Genomic DNA, 21,858 nt, shown 5'->3' on the forward strand with positions numbered 1-21,858 from the left:
AACAAAGGTCCATCTAGTCAAAGCTATGGTTTTTCCAGTGGTCATGTATGGATGTGAGAGCAGGACAGTAAAAAAAACTGAGCACCGAAAAACTGACGCCTTTGAACTGTGGTGCTGGAGAAGACTCTTGAGAGTCACTTGGACAACAAGGAGATCAAACCAATCAACCTTAAAGGAAATCAACCCTGAATATTCATTGGAAGGACTGATGCTGAAGCTGAACCTCCAATACTTTGGTCACCTGATGCAAAGAGCTGACTCATTGGAAAAGACACTGATGCTGGAAAAGATAGAAGGCAGGAGGAGAGGGGGACAACAGAGCCAACTCAATGGACATGAGTTTGAGCAAGCTCCAGGAGATGGTAAAGGACAGAGAAGCCTGGCATGCTGCAGTCCATGGGGTCACAAAGAGTTAGGCACAACTGAGCGACCGAACAACAATAACAACAGGGATCAAACCCATATCTCCTGCCTCTCTGCATTGACAGGTGGGTTCTTTACCGGTGAGGCATGTCCTCATCATCTAACACCAAAAAGATCACCATGAGCTCCTAATTTGTCTTTTTACTTCCATCTTTCCCCTCCTAGTTACCCCTCCTCCATTGCCCATGTGAACTGACTGCGGGAACCTCCCCTGCTTAACACTCTGTCCTCTGAGATCACACTGTGCCTGCAGCCACACCTCATCTCCAGATTCCAAGGAAGCACTTGACGTTCCTGTGATAACAAACTGTTGGAGGTCTCTGCATTGTCAGGCTCTCTTTTCCATATGTTGATCTCTCTGCCTGGGACATCTTTCCTTACCTTTCTAAGTCAATGACACCTACTCATTTTTTGAGCCACAACTCAAATGGCACCTCCATCTAAAGTGTTCTCTGATCCAAAGACAGGAAGAGACTGGAGCTCCTTGCTCAGGGTAGCTTCTGCATTTGTTGACTGAGCGACTTCACTTTCACTTTTCACTTTCACACATTGGAGAAGGAAATGGCAACCCACTCCAGTGTTCTTGCCTGGAGAATCCCAAGGATGGGGGAGGCTGGTGGGCTGCCATCTATGGGGTCGCATAGAGTCGGACACGACTGAAGCGACTTAGCAGCAGCAGCAGCAGCATGCTAAGGGCCTTGATAATATTCAGTGGTAATTGTTTATATTTTCCTATCTCTTTGCCCTACTAGACTTTGAAAACAGGAACGGTCTTTTCATGTGTGATCTGCAGGAAGTTGCCTATACTACTCAGAATATAGTATTCAGTAAGGAATGATGAAAAATGAATAAGTGAATGAATAAATGATCTCACTCTGACTTACTCTCCTTAATCTTATACGTGAATCTCATCCTGGTCTCATTCTCTACCTGCTTAAAGTAATTATAATTTGATAAGTAGCCATTGAAAGAAGGGCAGAAGTTTCCAGGCAAAACTGTAACTGCCAGGTGTGGACTATTTTAAAGCTTATGGTTGAAACCAGAAAAATACCTGGCCTCCTGCCTAACCTTTGCTTTGATCAGCAAACTCCCTCCCTCTTTTCTCTATTATGTACAATGTATCCTTGCTTGAAGGTCTAAACTTTTTCTTCTCTAAAAAGCCTTCCCAGCTACCCTCCCATCTGCTCCCAACCTCTGATTAACTTATCTTCTTTTTCTCCCTGAGAAGTTCTTAGTACATGTGATCCAGCTCTTTCAATTCTCCTTCTAGGTCTGCTGACCTTTCTCTAGACCTGTCTCCTGAGCAGAGACAGGAGATTTTTGAGAGCACGTATCAACACACAGGAGATGTGAAACAGATATTTGCTAAGAAGTTCCATTCAGTCACTCAGTTGTGTTCAACTCTGTGCGACCCCATGGACTGCAGCATGCCAGGCTTCCATGTCCAACATCAACTCCCGGAGCATACTCTAACTCATGTCCATCGAGTTGGTGATGCTATCCAACCAACTCATCCTCTGTCATCCCCTTCTCCCTCTGCCTTCAATCTTTCCCAGCATCAGGGTCTTTACCGATGAGTCAGTTCTTCACATCAGGTGGCCAAAGTATTGGAGGTTCAGCTTCAGCATCAGTCCTTCCAATGAACATTCAGGACTGATTTCCTTTAGGATGGACTGATTGGATCTCTTTGCAGTCCAAGGAACTCTCAAGAGTCTTCTTCAACACCACAGTTAAATAGCATCAATTCTTTGGCGCTCAGTTTTCCTTACAGTCCAACACTCACATCCATACATGACTACTGGAAAAACCATAGCCTTGACTAGACAAATCTTTGTTGGCAAAGTAATGGTGTCTAGGTTGGTCATAGCTTTTCTTCCAAGGACCAAGTGTCTTTTAATTTCATGGCTGCTGTCACCACGTGCAGTAATTCTAGAGGCCAAAAAATTAAAGTCTCTCCCTGTTTCCATTGTTTCCCCATCTATGTGCCATGAAATGATGGGACCAGCTACCATGACCCTAGTTTTCTCAATGTTGAGTTTTCAGCCAACTTTTTCACTCTCCTCTTTCACTTTCATCAAGAGGCCCTTTAGTTAATCACTTTCTACCATAAGTGTCGTGTCATCTGCATATCTGAGGTTATTGATATTTCTCCTAGAAATCTTGATTCCAGCTTGTGCTTCATCCAGCCTAGCATTTCTCATGATGTGCTCTGCATATAACGTAAATAAGCAGGGTGACAATATACAGCCTTGACATACTCCTTTGCCTTCTTGGAACCAGTCTGTTGTTCCATGTCCAGTTCTAACTGTTGCTTCCTGACCTGCATACAGATTTCTCAAGAGGCAGGTCAGGTGGTCTGGTATTCTCATCTCTTTCAGAATTTTCCACACTTTATTGTGATCCACACAGTCAAAGGCTTTGGCATAGTCAATAAAGCAGAAATAGATGTTTTTCTGGAACTCTCTTGCTTTTTCCATGATCCAGTGGATGTTGGCAACTTGATCTCTGGTTCCTCTGCCTTTTCTAAAACCAGCTTGAACATCTGGAAGTTCATGGTTTACATACTGTTGAAGCCTGGCTTGGAGAATTTTGAGCATTACTTTGCTAGCGTGAGATGAGTACAATTGTGCAGTAGTTTGAGCATTCTTTGCATTGCCTTTCTTTGGGATTGGAATGAAAACTGACCTTTTCCAGTCCTGTGGCCACTGCTGAGTTTTCCAATTTTGCTGGCATATTGAGTGAAGCACTTTAACAGCATCATCTTTTAGGATTTGAACTAGCTCAACTGGAATTCCATCAACTCTACTAGCTTTGATTGTAGTGATGCTTCCTAAGGCCCACTTGATTTCACATTTCAGAATGTCTGGCTCTAGGTGAGTGATCACACCATCGTGGTTATCTGGGTCCTGAAAATCTTTTTTGTACAGTTCTTCTGTGTATTCTTGCCACCTCTTCTTAATATCTTTTGCTTCTGTCAGGTCCATATCATTTCTGTCCTTTAATGAGCCCATCTTTGCATGAAATGTTCCCTTGGTATCTCTAATTTTCTTGAAGAGATCTCTAGTCTTTCTCATTCTATTGTTGACCTCTATTTCTTTGCACTGATCCCTGAGGGAAGCTTTCTTATCTCTCCTTGCTATTCTTTGGAACTCGGCATTCAAATGGGTATATCTTTCCTTTTCTCCTTTGCCTTTTGCATCTTTTCTTTTCTCAGCTATTTTCAGACAACCATTTTGCCTTTTTACATTCCTTTTTCCCGGGGATGGTCTTGATCACTGCCTCCTATACAATATCATGAACCTCCGTCCATAGTGCTTCAGGCACTCTGTCTATCAGATCTAATCCCTTGAATCTATTTATCACTTCCACTGTATAATCATAAGGGATTTGATTTAGATCATACCTGAATGGTCTAGTGGTTTTCCTTACTTTTTCAGTACAAGTCTGAATTTGGCAATAAGGAGTTCATGATTTGAGCCACAGTCAGCTCCCGGTCTTCTTTTTGCTGACTATATAGAGCTTCTCCATTTTTGGCTGAAAAGAATATAATCAATCTGATTTCAGTATTGACCATCTGGTGATGCCCATGTGTAGAGTCTTCTCATGTGTTGTTGGAAGAGGGTGTTTGCTATGACCAGTGCGTTCTCTTGGCAAAACTCTGTTAGCCTTTGACCTGTTTCATTCTGTACTCCAAAGCCAAATTTGCCTGCTACTCCAGGTTTCTCTTGACTTCCTACTTTTGCATTCTAGTCCCCTCAAGGAAAAGGACATCTTTTTTGGGTGTTAGTTCAAGAAGGTCTTGTAGGTCTTCATAGAACCATTCAACCTCAGCTTCTTCAGCATTACTAATTGGGGCATAGACTTGGATTACTGTGATATTGAATGGTTTGCCTTGGAAACAAACAGAGGTCATTCTGTTGTTTTTGAGATTGCATCCAAGTACTGCATTTCAGACTCTCTTGTTGACTGTGATGGCTATTCCATTTCTTCTAAGGGATTCTTGCCCACAATAGTAGATATAATGGTCATATGAGTTATATTCACCCATTCCAGTCCATTTTAGTTTGCTGATTCCTAAAAAGTCAGTGTTCACTCTTGCCATCTCCTGTTTGACCACTTGCAAAGCTGAGTGCCAAAGAATTGATGCTTTTGAACTGTGGTGTTGGAGAAGACTCTTGAGAGTCCCTTGGACTGCAAGGAGATCCAACCAGTCCATCCTAAAGGAGATCAGTCCTGGGTGTTCTTTGGAAGGAATGATGCTAAAGCTGAAACTCCAGTACTTTGGCCACCTCATGAGAAGAGTTGACTCATTGGAAAAGACTCTGATGCTGGGAGGGATTGGGGGCAGGAGGAAAAGGGGACGACAGAGGATGAGATGGCTGAATGGCATCACCAACTCGATGGACGTGAGTTTGAGTGAACGCCGAGAGTTGGTGATGGACAGGGAGGCCTGCCGTGCTGCAATTCATGGGGTCGCAAAGAGTCGCACACCACTGAGCAACTGAAAACTGAACTGAAATTTGCCTTGATTCATGGAGCTAACATTCCAGGTTCCTATGCAATACTGCTTTTTACAGCATCAGACTTTACTTCCATCAACAGTCACATCCACAACTGGGTGTTGTTTTTGCTTTGGCTCCATCTCTTCATTCTTTCTGGAGTTATTTCTCCACTGATCTCCAGTAACATATTGGGCACCTACCAACCTGGGGAGTTCATCTTTCAGCGTCCTATCTTTTTGCCTTTTCATACTGCTCAGCATAAAAGTGAATCCCAATAATTCTATGAGGTAGGTGTTACAAATAGCATAGGAGCATAGCAATAATGATTGAGACTAATGTTCCAGGATCTAACCGTTGGGGCTGTAATCCTGATGTCCCATTCTCTCTGGGAAACCTTAAGTTACTAAATCTCTTTATGCCTCAGCTTCCCCATCTATACAATGAGATTAATGAAAACACGTATCTATTGCTTAGATCTTTGATCCTTATTAAAAGGGATAATGCACACCAACCACTAAGCAAATTCCTTAGCACAATCCCTCGCCCACTGTGCATAGTCAATACATTTGCTGTTTAGTTGCTCAGTCCTGTCTGACTCTTTTCAACCCCACAGACTGTAGCCTACCAGGCTCCTCTGCCCATGGGATTTTCCAGGCAAGGGTACTAGAGAGGTCTGCCATTTTCTTCTCCAGGGGATCTTCCCAACCCAGGGATTGAATCCAGGTCTCCTGAATTGCAGATTCTTTACCATCTGAGCCACAAGGGAAGCCCCTAGTTAATGCATAGTTGGCTACTATTCATCTATTTTATGCCATGCCATGCTAAGTTGCTTCGGTAGTGTCCAACTCTGTGACCCTATAGACTCTCGCCCACCAGGCTCCTCTGTCCATGGAATTCTCCAGGCAAAAATACTGGTATGGGATGCCATGCCCTCCTCCAGAGGATCTTCCCAACCCAGGGATCAAACCCGTATCTCTTAAGTCTCCTCCACTGGCCAGGCAGGTTTTTTACCACTAGTGCTACCAATCTATTTTGTAGTGATAAGAAAACTGGTGCTAAAGAATAAATTATCCTGTTTTATATAGCAACTTCTCACTAGCTCTGTGATGACCTAGAGGGGTGAGATGGCAGGGTGGTGGGAATGCTGGGAGGAAGGAGGGATGCTCAAGAGGGAGGGAATATATGCACAGTTAGAGCTGATTCACGTTGTTGTATGGAAGAAACCAACACAACACTGTAAAGTAATTATCCTCCAACTAAAAACAAAAATTAAAAAAAAAAACAAATATATTATTCAAGATCACTCAGAGATAAATTGAGAGGTAGGGCTGAAGTAGCAGAAAGTTAAGAGGGTTTCAAATGGTAAAATGACAAGGCTGAAATGGAGTAGCAAAAGTGAGCTGACTTGAAGAGGAGGGTCTCAAACACAGTCCTGTTGGGTCCATACAAAGGGGAAGGCTGCACAGACAGAGATCATGGTAGGATGCTGTGATCCTGGTGAGCAAGGCTTGGGGTGAAGGGATGAGCAATACAACACAGGAGAGTGCATTCTAGAATGGGGTTTGAGGGCATGTTGGTTCAGATAAGGCACACAGGGCTAAACAGAGCAAGATGGGCTGGAAAAGAGTTCAGCACAATGAGCAAGTAAGAGCACCCCCAGGTGAGCCCCCTCCCCAGGAGATAAACACCGCTCTGGAGCCTGTGACAAAGGAGTGTCTGGAAATAAAGCTGTGAATGCGTTAATCTGAGGGAAGGAGTACCCCTGTGGCATTCTCACTTGTACTTGGTTCCTTCACCCACATTTTCTTCCCTTTGGGCAAAGATCAGCTATGTGCTTGTGCCCACCCTTGCAGCCAACATCTATATTAGGCAGAGGAAGCACAGTGCCCAGGGTCTAAGATACTTTCAGTGGTGCATGAAAATATTTTCATTTTCATTACTTTTCAAATTGGAAGAGAAAAATGACATAAAAATAATGAATACATAAAAATGAATCCACCCCATGTTGTACGCATCTTTATATCAACACAGTCCTAAACTATGATTATCAATGTGGAGGAAGGGGTTTTTGAAGGCAAAAGTCCTCAGCTTAGTGAGGGAATTACTTTCTACATAAAGCACCAAAGTCATAATGCAGTCCTGCCAATCATGTGGGGTGGAATCAGTGAACAAGAAATGCTAAAAAGACTTGGAAAAAGCCCAGAACACGAGGGACCTATGTTTGGGAAAGAAATCTCTCTCTTTGGGGTGAGGACAAAGAAGATGCCAGATTCTGCCCACTCCCCCAGCCCCACCCCCCACCTCAGCAAGGGTACAGCTTTGTATCCACCCACATTAATTACACCTATGGGACCCATTCAGTCATTTTCATGCAACATCGAAGATGACCCAAGCGCTTTGGCATCTTTGTTTCTATCATTTGCTCAAGCTCTTCCTCATGTTCAGCCTGTGAAATATCTAGCTCATTGATGCTGCCTCAAAATGTTTTAAAAAATGACAGCATCAATTTTCCCTGTTTTGAGCTCTTGAATCATTCATTTAGAAGAATGGAATTTTCATGCTGCAACCTAAATAAGACCTATACATCTATTCTTACAAAATATTAGTATCAATTAAGAACAGCTCTTATCACTGAAATCTTTTGAACAAGTAAGAAAGACAAGGAGTTGCTCCTCCTCCTTATTTTGCACTGAACACAATCCATTGGGGTTTATAAATACACTTTATCAAATCCCTCTGTGCAAGGAGTCCTGAGTGTTTCCCCCACCAACCCTGCACCATGAGAGAATGAATAAATGAATATCTAAGAGGGCCCACACAATACCCACGAGATAATCGGCATGCTGCAAGTGTCTGAAGATATCGTGTATGATAGACACCAAGGAGTGACCCTGTGCGTTTTACTCCTGAATTACTGGTTGGCAGAAATGGCTGAGCAATACAAACAGATCCAAGGAGGATACAACAGATAAACTCAGAAAACCAGTGGGCATGATTAGTAGATGGCAGAAATATATTTCTGTCCCCTGCCACCCTCACAGATTTACGCAGGACACAGTTTCTGATTTCCTTTGTTTTTCAACCTCAGTCTGTTCTAGCTCCAGTGACTGACTACAAATGGCCACACTGTTTACAGAAGGCTGGGGTGTCAGTTGTTGAAGGAAGATGGAATCGAGCAAGTCCACCTCCCACTCCAGAAGTCTGGTTCCCAGCTCAGTGGAGGCTCCTGGGGTTCCAGCCTCCTAGGGAGTCAGTGAAGACCACCGGAGGTGATCTCTAAATCCAATCTCTGCAAGCGGAAGGAGACAGAGGGAGCATCCCCACAACAGCCACACTGAAATTAATTATTCTGATCCACCAACACCAACTAAACTATGAGAATGGTCTTGTAAGCAAGGTCTGCTTTAATAGAAACATAAGTATTATGCATTGCAGTCTATTATAAATTGGTTGTAATTTTCTCCTGACACTTTCTGAATTAGTTAGTATACAAAAATAATAATAATAATAATAACAAATGCCACAAAGCAAAAAAAAGCAAACTCAATGTCTGAAGGTTAATGATTGCTCATGAAAGCCACAGAAATAAATTATCTGCCTAGGGACACTGTCACATGATCAGCACAAAAGCAGCAAGAGCCAAAAATGTTTATGTAGAGGGAAAAAACACTGTCAGCGTCACAGAACCCTTCCCCCCACAGCTAAATTCGAGTCCTGAGCCAGCCAGCTGCTCCTGACTGCTTACATTAAACTAATTTGTGCTGCTACATTGCAGCTGCTTAATTTTTAGGCTGAACTTTATCACCAATAAGTGTTACAATAACAAGCGATATGATGGTATCTCTGAAGAAATATCCATCAACCTCCAAACAATGACAGCTTCAGGAGAGGAGACTGCAGAAAAACAAATTAAAACAACAAAAAAAAAAGACAGAAAAGAAAATCACCCCCACACTGCCTCTTTAAAGGGGGGAGGGGCGAACTTTTAGTGGGAAAGGCTTTAAAACGCTGCTTTGTTCCGAAGGCCATTCTGAAATGAAGAAGGGGGATGATTGAAAAGGTTAGCGAGCAGGGGAGGAGTTAACAAGTAAGATGTGCTTTTGCTAAGAGAGGGTGATTTGCAAGGTGAGAGCCTGAGATGGGAGAAGGCAATTTTGCTACAACAATGCATCCAGCCCCTCTCTTTCTCTTGCTCACTGCCCCCCCACCCCCTACCCCAAACCTTATGCCAACCCAACCTGGAGCTTAAGCCGTGATTCCAGACTTGTGCTCAACATTCTCCTCTGGCCAGCCCGACACTGGAGCTGACAGTATTACTTGTTGTTCCCCAGGTCTTCCTGTGTTGTTTTCCTAGCCCAGTGTAAATGCAGAAACTCTTCTTTGGACAGAAACAGACACTGACCTGAACTGGTTTCAATTCCTGCCAAATATGCAGGCACTGTTTTTGCTACATTTTGGAATTTGGCTTACACCCTACGTCAGGCATTTATTTGTACTCTGAAGTAGAATAGAGACCTAACTACTTAAAACATAAAAGATTTTTTTTTAAGCATTAGGAATGTACTGAAACTTTTCCACTATTAATTCGTCTGAATATGATGAATGTTTTTTAGTTGAGCTATCTCATTACCCTCTCCTGTTTACTATGTGTGTGGGGGGGAGGTGGGGGTGGAAGGGTAAAGGTTGTGGGGGACAATTCAGCTTCACCCTGCTCAGTAATTACAAAAACAATTCCTTTGAAAGCCGGGGAAGAACACTCATGTCAGCTATTTACAGCATTTTTTAAATTCTGTGGTTTTCAGAATTAAGGTTCAAAGTGAGTGTCACTAATGTTGAGTAATAAAGTAGTTTTCCTTGCACAAAGATACTCTAAATTTAAAGAGAGATGTTTACGCTGGAATAATTTTCTCTGGCAGGAAAGAGGGGCGGGGGGAGATTTAGACCCATCCCTGTTTTTTTCGACTCCAGGACACCTTTACACCTCATGGTCCCAGCCCAATCCTAGCAGTATTTTCTTTTTTCAGGCGGCTGATAAATCACACTACGGAGCTGACTCAGAATGCCACAGGGCAGGGCCTTGTTTCCATGGGTTTCTGTTGATGTCCCCCGACTGTGGCTGGGTGAGTGTGTTTGTGAGAGTTCTCTAAGGGACAATCCCAGAGGACGTGGATATGGAAGGAGTCCCTAGGGCCCGTCAGGATGGCTCAGCCCCTGTGCCAAGTGGGTCACTGTTGTGTAACTCCAGGCTTTCTCTCCACCCAGGGCTCAGCGGGATGTCTCTGTCTGCTGTTGGCAAGGCTTTAAGACCACTGGGAACTCAGACACAAGCATCCTGGGGCCTGGAGGTGTGGCAGGGTGTAACTTGAATGAGGGTAACTTTCTAAAGGCGCCTAACCATAGGCAGCCTGGGAAGGCATTAAGATGAGAGGATAATGGAAGGGAGGATCTTTGAACAGCCACTCGATTTTCTTAATGCTGGAGTCCTCTGCTTCCTTTGGTTGCCCTTGAACAGAGTACAAGGCCTTCTTACAGTGGGAGGCCAGTTATTGTTCAGTTGCTAAGTCATGTCTGACTCTTTGTGACCCCATGGACTGCAGTACACCAGGCTTCCTTGTTCTTCACTATGTCCCAGAGTTTGCTCAAACTCATGTCCACTGAGTCAATGATGCCATCCAACCATCTCATCCTCTGTCATCCCCTTCTCCTCCTGCCCTCAATCTTTCCCAGCATCAGGGTCTTTTCCAATGAGTCAGCTCTTCACATCAGGTAGCCAAAGTATTGGAGCTTCAGCTTCAGCATCAGTCCTTCCAGTGAATGTTCAGGGTTGATTTCCTTTAGGATTGAACGGTTTGGTTTTCTTGCAGTCCAAGGGATTCTCAAGATGGACATCCTGTCAAAACTTCAAGTGTGAAATGAGGAATTAATTTGATGGAATGTATCCGTCTATCTTACCTGTTTCTCCAGAGCTGGACTGAACTGGTCTGACGAGGACACTTGAAGGCTCGTGAATAAGTTCATACATTTGGTGTGGAAGACAGAGCTAAAGATGTGGGTGCTGGTGTGTACGTGTGAATGTGCACATACGTGTATGTGTGGGGAGCACATACGAATTCAAAACCGTCGGTATCTGAGGCTATTTAATCCTGGACCTTGCAGGTTAGTTTTTCTCACTGTTTGGACTTGAGGCCTCTGTTGCAACAATGCCCCAGCAGATCATTGGTCAGGCCAAGAAGCATCATAGCTTGATCCCCCTTCATATTTACTGGAGCAGGAGGTACTGGAGCAACACTGCATGTCTTGCACCTGGCCTTGTTCAATTGCGATGTCAGGTGGGCCAAAAAGAATAACCCAGAACCCTGGAACCAGCTGGATCCTAATGATCAGTACAAGTTCTATTCAGTGAAGGTAGATTACAGAAAACTGAATAAAGAAGGTCCGGACTTCTAAATGAAGTATTTCACTATAAAGCTGCTTAGAATGAAGGTCTTCCAGAAGCCGTCTACACAATTTTCCACTTAATCAGGAAATATTTCCCCTCTAAATGCACGAAATCATGTTGGTATTTTCTGTTGGGGTTTACACTGATTAATAAATAGTCTGAAACTTGAAAAAAAAAAAAAAAAAAAAGGAAACGGTCGGTATGAAGACATTCTTCTTCATTCTCAAGCCAGCCCCATGATGACAGAAAGAACTTGCTACCAGCCAGAAATGATGTCTCAGCATTGAGCAGTTTGAATTGGCTACTTTCCTGAAAATCTCTAGAAACAAATCTTTTTCCATGTAGCCTTTTCCAGAACAAATTAGCATAGACTCTGCAGATCCTGAATTAGGATCATAACTCAGGAATGTGGCTACAGTTACCCCTGTGAGCTCCATAAGCATTGAGGCCTTATAGCTGCAGATTCCCTCAGCCTGTCTCTGAACTTCCCTCAATCTAACTTTGCATTTAAGCTAGAAATTATGCCTTTCTGGCTTCTAATTGTCAGAGAAGTGAAAACAGTTAATGAGGTAGGTTGTCATTTCCAATTCACAGCATTAATGTTTATCATCAGTTTGTGATGTATCATTTTTCACAAAGTGTGGAAAGCAATATATATGACTAAGGAGTAATAAATGCTGTTCTGCATTTTTGCTTTCCTGTGAGCACATAGGCCAAATTATAAAGTGACCAAAGTCAGATATCTAAGTATTCTTTCTTAGGATTATAAGTGGCAAATAATTTATCTCTAAAATTAAAACTGCTGTCACTATTAAAACTTTTTAAAATATGTATTTTTGCCTGCACTGGGTCTTCATTGCTACGCACAGGCTTTCTCAAGTTGTGGCAAGCGGGCACAACTCCCTAGCTGTGGTGCACAGGCTTCTCGTTGCAGTGACTTCTTTTGTTGCTGAGCATGGTCTCCAGGCACTTGGACTTCAGTAATGTCAGCACTTAGACTCAGTAGCTGTGGCTCATGGGCTCCAGAGTGCTGGTGTACAGGCTCAGTTGCCCTGTGGCATGTGGGATCTTCCTGGACCAGGGATCGAACTGGTGTCCCTTGCATTGCAAGGCAGATTCTTAACCACTGGACCACTAGGGAAATCCAACCTTTTTATATAAGTTCATGATAAAATATTTTTGTCCTAAAATCATAAATTTCTTTACAGGTCATCAAAAGAGATGATGTACGTAAAAATGTCTTGCAAACAGTGGATGCTATTTAAACACAAAGGATATCCATATCTGTTTTCAAATTTTAACCATGATCTCTTCTTTTATTTGAAACAAAAGTAAAGAAAGATAAGTTGATCAGGCAAAATATTACAGGAAACAGGACTCAAAGACAAGTCTTGTCACAGTTCTTCACTCAACCGGTATCTACTGTGTGTTTGAGGTATATACAGTGAGGGTATTGTGTGCTTATTGTGTATACTGATGTCATGGGACTTGAGAGGCACTTTGAAGAACATTCTCCTGCTTGAAATATGTATCCTCACTTGTGGAAAACATCTCCCCATTCAAACACAAAGAGGTGAGACAACAGAGCAAGAAGCCAGTATCTCTGAAATCCCTCAGTTGGCATGTGCTTGGCTGTACTGAGTGGTGAACGATGGAAAAGATTTGGACAGAGATGCCTGATGGCTCAGACTGTAAAGAATCGGCCTGCAGTGCAGGAGACCTGGGTTCGATCCCTGGATCAGGAAGATTCCCTGGAGAAGGGAATGGCTACCCACTCCAGTATTCTTGCCTGGAGAATTCTATAACAGAGGAGGCTGGCGGGCTACAGTCCATGGGGTCACAAAGTCAGACATGACTGAGCACGCACACACAACTATAGGGAGAGCCCACCTGTCCAATAGGCACACTTGGCCCTATGCCCAGAGCCCAGGATACTTTTAAGTACCTATAAAAATGTTCCAATTTCTTTTAAAATCACGAGACAAAGGAAACTGTTAAGTCAAAGAAAGTTTCAATTTATAATATTAATACATTCATCTTTGTATTAACAAAATCATAAAATAATTTTTAACATTTCTTTTAAGGGAGGAAAAAGTCCATGAAGGCAAAATTGCTTGTATTAGTTTCCTGCTGCTATTGTAACAAATTAGGACAAACTTGATATCATTATCTTACAGTTCTGGTGGTCAGAAGAACAAAATGGGTTTCATGAGGCTGGACACATGGGGGCTTGATCCCCATAGAGAGGAAAAATTGAGGGTCCTGCATCAACTGAGCGCCTGGCAAGAGCCCCAGTGAAATGAGAGGCCAGTCTTACTGGGAACTTCTGGGACTGCACCATCTGATACAAGGGTATGGACGATCCCTACCACCTTCTGCTTGTGAATACATACTGATCCCACCAGCTCATTCACTTTAGAATAAAGTTTCTAAAGCCAATGCTCATAGCCAGAGGCAAACAGAACAAGATGGTTAAAATACCTCCACTCAATTCAATGGATGTTTTCTAGAGACAGACTTTCTTGTCCAAACCTTGTTCTCTAAGGTCCCAGCAGTGTAATCTTAAAATGACCTTTAAGAATCTAAGGGACACATTTTTCAGGACTGGAATTATAATTACAAGAAGAATGTGCAAGGCAGCTATTTCTGGTACCATGATGGATAGGATAGTGATGTTTATGAAAACAAACTTGAGTTGAGCAATGTTCCAGCAGACTTCATCCTGCCAGGGAAGACCATTGGGCCAACAGGACCCACGGTTTCCTTTACTAAGAGGGATCTGTCTCCCCATAATATTATGTAATTGACTCACATCTCCTCATTTTTCCTTTAACAAACCCAGACACAGCTCCAGAGATGCCAAGTCCACACATATTTCATTTTTTTTAATCAGATATTTAACACAAGGAGACACATTTGCAGTCTACAGTTTAAACAACAGTCTAGGAAACTTTTGTGATTGTAGGATCTAATTCCAGCTTTCCTGTAATCCATTCCTCTGTATTACCATGTATAAAATGGATATAGCAATAATAAACCAAGTCATGAAATTATTTATAGGAATAACCACTGATGGGGATTGTATAGCACTTTACACATATAAAATCCTAAATAGTCCAACCAATAAAAAGTAACATTTCCCAGTGACATCTCCATGAAAGCTAGTTTTTTTCCGAACAAGTACAAATTTTCCATAGAGATGCCTAAACTACAGTACTGTACACATAGATGTGAAATGTAAACCGGACGGAAAAACAGAGCTATGTAACAAAATCTGAATTGAATGTTAGAATTTCATCTCAATACATCTGGCAATCTTCTTTTTGTTGTTGTTGTTGTTATTGCATATTGGTTTTCTTCCCATCATGAGGGAAAAATAAAAATCACAGAAACTATTTTACAGACAGGCCTACCAAATACTTTCTGAGTCTCTTAGTGAAAGACCAGGTCTTCAGAAAACTTGTCCAAGGGAAAATTCTTTGAAGTGTTTTACAGCCATTTGATCATTGGAGATTTTGATTATTTGCATTATTCTAAAATATCTTCATTCTCTAAAACCTGGTAATAGTAAGTATTATAGGAGACACTTTGATAAATAAGAGAAAACTAATAAGTAATAGTAAAAAAAAAAAAAAAAAAGACATGGCATTCCTCACTGAAGAGAACTGACATGGGGAAGGGATGGTTAAAATAAAAAATTGACAATGGAAATTTGGTGCTGCTTTATTTTTAAGAAAAGAAAATAATTCCCCACCACTGAATTTTTATAAAAACATTCAAGGTTTAAAAACAGTAAAAGAGCAAAATCATGAAGGTTGGGGCGTTAAGTGGGATTTCTGCAGAGAAATCACATAACAACACTTTGGAAAGCAGATTCAGGTGAAACTTGAATAGTGACATCCTGAACACTGTTTGGCCACAGACAGTAGAAATTTCTCCCTTTATAGTGCTTTTCACCTCATTTCTGCAGGACAGAATAGGGAACGGAGTAAACTCTGAACAGCAGAAAACTACATCCAACTTGCAACAGGAATAAAAGAAACCATGAGTGTTGTATCATTCCAAAATATTCTTGGACGTTCCCTAGATTTTTTTTTTTTCCATCTTGCTGCTATACTTGCCCAACCATGCTGGGGTGTTATGCTATTTTAGACAAGAGTTAACAGGTCTTTTATATACACACATTTCCACATTCCAATGAGACCTATTATATCCTTTTCCTCCCCACCCCACCCCCCACCACACACACACACACACACACACACACACACACACACACACACACACACCACTCTCTCTCCTCCTCCACTCACACAGTACCCTCTCCATCCACTCATTTTTCCTTGTTGTTTAACACTTCCCAATGACTGAATGTTTCCAAAGCCATGCAAACCCACAGGACTGAGAAAGGTTTCCATCACGTGACATGGTTGATTCTGCAAAATGAAATGGCTGCATTCAGAAAGCAGGTAAAACAGAGCAAATGGCAGGGAAAGAAAGGGCTTAGACTGGGCTGATAATTAAGTGACGGGGTGGGAACAGGCCTCCAGGAATACTGTAGCATCTTTCTACTCACCCTGTTTCATGTAGACCAATAGCATCAGCTGGGATCTTGTCAGAAATGCAGAAACTTAGGGCTTACTTGGATTCAAATCTATTTAATCAGAATCTGCATTTTAACAAGACCCCTAGATGAGTCAGAGACACTAAGGATAGAGAAACACTTCCTTGGGTCAGTCTCTTGCCACTAGAAAACTAAAGAGAGTAGTCAATAATATAAGCATTTATATCCAATAAGGGAAAAAAATTATAATTTCCCTTGATATTTCAAGAACTATTAGGCTTTGCAATCAAGATGCAGTTAAACTCCTTCTCCTGCTCTCATCTACTACCTTTCTCATTATTTAGGAGGATTTTCTGTGCTTGACATGCAGATTCCCTCAGTCAGCCCAATGACTTCATGGCAATGCAAGGAAACTACAGTCTAAAATGTGGGCTTTGGAACAGAGACCTAAGGCCCCACACCATCTGCCCAGATAATTAATACTGTGATGGGCACTCCACCCTCCCCTCCCAGTGAAATCTGCTCCCAAAGAGGGGAATGTAGTGTTATCCCTTCCAGAGTCATTTTCATTCAACTCAAAAGAAATTACTGAATATAGAGTATTTGGTAAAGGAGATGCAAATTTATTCTTTCCTTTTTAGGCTAAGTTGCACTGGAGGATGTTCAGGAAACCCTATACCACATCTGATGGTCATCAGCCCTCTTTATAAGACCAGTCCTGCTCTCACTACAGAAGAGAAGTTTGAGGGGAAAGGTTTAGAGTCACTTGGGGTTCTATAGAAAAGTGCCTTCTAGACCTTTGAAGTTATGGAAAAAAAAACAAGTGAAGAATGAGGGCAGAGTTATGTAGTCACCTAAATAAAAGAGAGAATTGCTCTAGGAAAGTTTAGTCTGTCTGAAAAGGGGTTCGTTGCATGGAAGCCACAGTGGCAGAGTCCATCCAAGCAATCTGGGACAGGTATTCTCCACCATCAGATTTTGAGTGTGAGCATTTCCAGTCCCACTGAAAATCCATCCTTACGGTGGAGTTGGATGCAAAATGTGTGGCCACAGACTACTTCTGGTCCCATTCACAAAGTTATTCCTATTATAGCTTGAATGTTTCGGGCTAACTTACCCTGATGCTGCTAGTGATCCAATTTCTCTAAATCCTACGTTTTAGATTCTGCCCTACAAAAAAAATTTTTAATGAAGTAATACTTGACTTCCTTAAGGCTTGATCACAACAAGGAAAGAAGGAATCACTATTCAGGTTCTTAATGCCAAACTTCTCATAATGAATGGATGGTTTGACTTTCTAAAACATATATCAAATTAAAACCTGGGTTTACATGAGTTTTCCTGTAAGAAAGGGACAACTTGCAACACCATGGCACACCAATAACAGGCATTCTTGGGAAACATGAATCATGTGTTTATGCTCCTTCCCTGGTGGCTCAGCTAGTAAAGAATCTGTCTGCAATGTGGGAGACCCAGCTTCGATCCCTGGGTTGGGAAGATCCTCTGGAGAAGGGAATGGCAACCCACTCTAGTATTCTTGCCTGGAGGATTCCATGGACAGAAGAGCCTGGTGGGCTACAGTCCATGGGGCTGCAAAGAGTTGGACAGGACTAAGCGACGAATACACACTCCTACTACAGTACTAAATAGAAAGCCACAAGCCAACCAACACCCACCCCCAAGAAAAGACTTGTTAAAACCAGAGATGAAGTGATATGATGTCTGGGGTTGTCTTTAAAATAATCCAATGCCATTCAAGTTGAGAGGAAAGGGAATATATCGACCAAGACTGGTCATGAGTTAACAATTGTCAGAGCTGGGTGAATTGCACTTGGAGTTATTGTTCTGTTTCTAATTTCCACAATTAAGAAAAAGGAATTTTTTCCAAATACCAGGAATGACAATTGAAGATTGAACGTAACTTCTTGCTCTGAATCTGTATATTTGACCTAACTTCTTGCTCCAGACAAGTCAGATTTCTAAGGATGGGGCAGGACACAAAGTAAATACAGTTTTATCTTTGAATTTGCCAACAGTCTCAAACTATCATTCTTTGCTTAAGGCAGTTTTTGTCATTCCAATTAATCCAACATCATTCAACACATTCATTAACATTATATTTACTACATCTTCCAAATCATAATTAATAGAAATAAGACCAAGTATTTTATGATGGTATAAATCACTGGGAGAATCTTCTCAATTAAATAGTTGATGAAAAGCAATAAATGATAATAATTCTGCAAATTCACCTCAAGATGATCCTCAAAAGATCCATAAGGTGCATTCACTTAATTTAAATGCCTACATAGCACATTGAAATGTCTCCAATATTTCAAAAGCCAAAGTTAAAAAAAGAAAATATAATGGTAGTTATGTCTAATCTGGCTTTTAATTTATTGGTAGGGAAAAGGTTTTTCATGAGAAATGCTTTTAAATATATCTTCCAAGTCTCTTAGTTTGCCATTTAGAAACAAATCAGAAAAAAAAAATGCTTTTTTAAACACTGAAAAATTTAGTATAATGATAAAAATTCCTAATACCAAGTAAGAAATAATTAATCCTATTCTTCAATCCACACTGATATTCTTACCCAAATATATCTGAATAAATATTATATAAAGTAATTCACACGACTAAACATGTCTAAAATATTTCATATAAAATGACTATTGTATGAACAGAATATATTTTTTTCTTTTATTATACCATTTATTCAGGTCATTTGCCTGTTTGTTCTCAGAACCATTCCTGATTTTTCCTCATCAGCACTGTATTTCAAAGGACAAATTCTATAAACTACATTTCCCAGGACCCCTCTCAGAAAGACTTCCTGTTAGGTTTGGCCAATGGGAGGCACTAGTGGGAGATTGAGGGTTGGGAGAGAGAAACCAGAGTATTTCTTCTCTTTCTCTTCAGGGTAGTGAGTATACTCCCTACATAGACCAGAGAGTCTCTTCCCTTTGTGGGTCTCTGGTGGATGGCCACACCCTGTGCCTCTGAGCAGCCCCACTTCCTACCCAAGCGGTGCTGGCCTCAGGCCCAGATGACGCTGTCTTCTGCCTTGGTTCCTCCAGCTCTAAAGCTGACAGGATTCTTGCTATTGCTAACCTCTGGTTGCCTTCCTTCGTTGTCTGACTTTTAAGCACTGCTAACACCTTTTGTAATTATTTCCCCAAGATAAATGTGTTTACTGAAATAAATGTGGCTTAAATTCTGTTTTCCTGACTGGATCTTAACTAATATACTCTTCATCTTTAATTTTGCAATTTTATAGTCTTTTTTAAAAAGCTATTATGTGTATTGGCATAATTTTTATCCTTACAAAATGATTCTATTTATTGTTTCTGATCAATTTCTTCTTAAGTGGTTGCAAGTATTCTTACCAGAAATCCTATTATTTTGCTAAATACTGGGGAAAAGCAGTTTCCAAACATTTGTAAGAGACTTTTACTTTAAAAATTGGTATTAATGTTGTCCTGTGCTACCCTAGAGGTTTGGTCAATAATTACATAATAATTTCTTACCACATATGAAATACTAAAAATAAAAATTTTAAAACTATGAGCCCTCCCTGAAAAGGAACTTACCACCTCAGTACAGAACATTGGACATATTCATTGAAAAAGGCTATAGGACATTAGTAAACATGTTTGCCTTATAATATCTACATATGCCTTCGCTTACTTGTATAATAGATGCATTCCTAAAATATTAAATGTAAATCAAGTCAAACATAATTTTGTTCAGTAATGCAAAATGTGAACAATATTGAGGTTTATAAAAGACCATCATTCTACCTCTTTCCTCCTTCAATTCTCTCCCAGCTTTGCTAACTGTATTCCCCAGAGATGGGTATTGTTAGCAATTTGGTTCTATTCATCCAGACACTTTTCAATACATATATTAACTGTTTCATTTATTCAACAAATATTTATAAGCACCTACCATAGACCAGGCACTTTCTAAGCATAAGGGATATCACAGAGGAAAAAAGAGATCAAGCTGCTCCATGAAGTTTATATTCTGACAGGGAGACAATGATAAACAAATAAAGACATAAATACCTGTATATAGGAAGTAATAGAAGCTAAGAAGGGAAATAAAGCAGAGTAATGGACAGAGATGATGGGGAAAAGAGGAGAGGTTTTCAGTTTTAGTACTTTCTCAGAAGTATGTTACCCTACAGATTTTAGGGAGCTTAGTTTAGACACAAATGTTTAAATGGTTGACAACTGCCTCTTTCAATCTGTATAGTAGGAAAATGATCTAGGTAATCCCTTGAGGTTCCTTCCTTTCCCATCACTTCATTATCAACAACTTCACAATTAACCATATAATTAATGACTCTATTTTTATAATTTCTTTAAATTTTAATATTCATAATACCGTAACAATTTCATGATCCTTAGCCCCTCATTCTCTTTCTGTTCTAACAAACAGATTCTTTCTCTGTTCCCCAGCCCACCAGCCTCACAAATCACTGACTTGGGTCACATAGGCATTTAATGTAGAAATAAATCAATAATATTTTTATACTGGGAAAGCTATGCAACTTGTCTTACAGTTTCACTATACCCTTCTCAGATTCTCAGAGTGCCTGATATGCCCAGAACTTCCTGCAGAAAGCTTCTTATATATCAAATGCTAGGTATCATCACAACCTGACCATAAATTAGTAGGCAGAAGTCAGTTCCTGAGTCAAGGGCAACTGGCTCCAGACTGGCCATCAGCTCATGCGGGACCAACACTGAACATCTGCCCTAACCAGGTGCCTTAAACTAGGTCCCATTGGATACTCTCTCACGGGGAATGTAAATCTGAGGCTTGCAACTATGTTAGCAAACACAGAGCACTATGGAAATAAACATACACTAGATGTCACGAAGCAGTGGAAGCAGACTGTAGTAAGAAGGTGTGCTATCAAGAATAAATGTGAACGGCAATAAAAAGAATAAACATGGAGAGGGAATTGAACTGTGGAGAAAAATCAGGCAGAGGAGAGTTGTTCTAAGGACAGCCTCCTCTAAGAGATGCTGTTGGGTCTCCAGGTGTCCTGCCAGCCTCCCTGAAGGATCACTATATCCCAAATGTCTGGAACTTTCTGGCCTGTGAGTGATAATCTTGGGCCCTCCTTACTTTGCCAGGGTTTATTCTTATTTAAAAACATGTTAACTGAAGTCAACTGAAAATAAATTTCGGGATTAAAGCAAAATTAAAACTGCATTGAAGGAAGTTGGCCAACATCATTTATGCACCCAGATGAACTTCTCTGCATGACTGGTGAGGTCAGTTATCAATAACACATTCCAAAGCTTCATTGTATGCAGAGCACACTGGAAAATATCGATGACATGGCCCACAGGGACATTATGACCCAATGAAAGGCAGAAGGATAAGTATTGACACTAATGCTCTGGACAGAGATTTATAGGAAGTTTAGCACAAGCAATTGCATCACTGCAATATATGTAGTCATGATGAAGACTATAGACTGGGTCGACACTGTGAGGGTTCGGTTCCCAGCTCCCCAGCTTAGAAGTTGTTTTACTCTGGGTAAATTACAGCCATTTTTTCTATGCCCAACTGCTTTCATTGGTAAAACGGAGACACCTAGACAGAGTGGTGTGGGGATTAAATGAATTAATATGTGTAAGATGCTTATTGCTACACCAGTATTTATAGTTCATGACAGTGGAAGAAATGGGCTGCACAAGTACAAATCTTGAAAATAGTAAAAAGAAAAAACATTGTTTCAATTATATATTTATCTTTTATACATGCTAGTGTTTAAATATGCACAAAGGCTATAAACCCCCACAAGACTATAAGCTCTGGGAAGGCAGGGATCCTGTTTAAGTTACCATTTCTCTCTCGCAACTGTAACAGTTTTTAGCAACAAAATGGGTAATTGATAGTATTTGTTATAC

The 21,858-nt window shown here is 41.0% G+C and overlaps 2 long non-coding RNA genes and 1 pseudogene across 3 annotated transcripts in view; 2 read left to right on the forward strand and 1 right to left on the reverse strand.

Annotated features, from left to right (window-relative positions):
- LOC123327666 overlaps positions 1-21,858 on the reverse strand; it is a 235,987-nt gene that overhangs the window by 7,139 nt on the left and 206,990 nt on the right. The gene's annotated exons all lie outside the window — the stretch shown is intronic.
- LOC123327667 lies at positions 7,980-11,078 on the forward strand. 2 transcript variants are annotated; one of them, XR_006542303.1, is made up of 4 exons: positions 7,980-9,050; positions 9,950-10,045; positions 10,188-10,270; positions 10,790-11,078. It is a non-coding gene; the product is annotated as an uncharacterized LOC123327667 (long non-coding RNA). The 2 variants fall into 2 exon arrangements; XR_006542304.1 differs by lacking the exon at positions 10,188-10,270.
- Positions 11,126-12,449, forward strand: LOC112587398 (annotated as a pseudogene).

The sequence above is a fragment of the Bubalus bubalis genome, chromosome 10, assembly GCF_019923935.1.
Source record: "Bubalus bubalis isolate 160015118507 breed Murrah chromosome 10, NDDB_SH_1, whole genome shotgun sequence".
Taxonomy (NCBI): domain Eukaryota; kingdom Metazoa; phylum Chordata; class Mammalia; order Artiodactyla; family Bovidae; genus Bubalus; species Bubalus bubalis.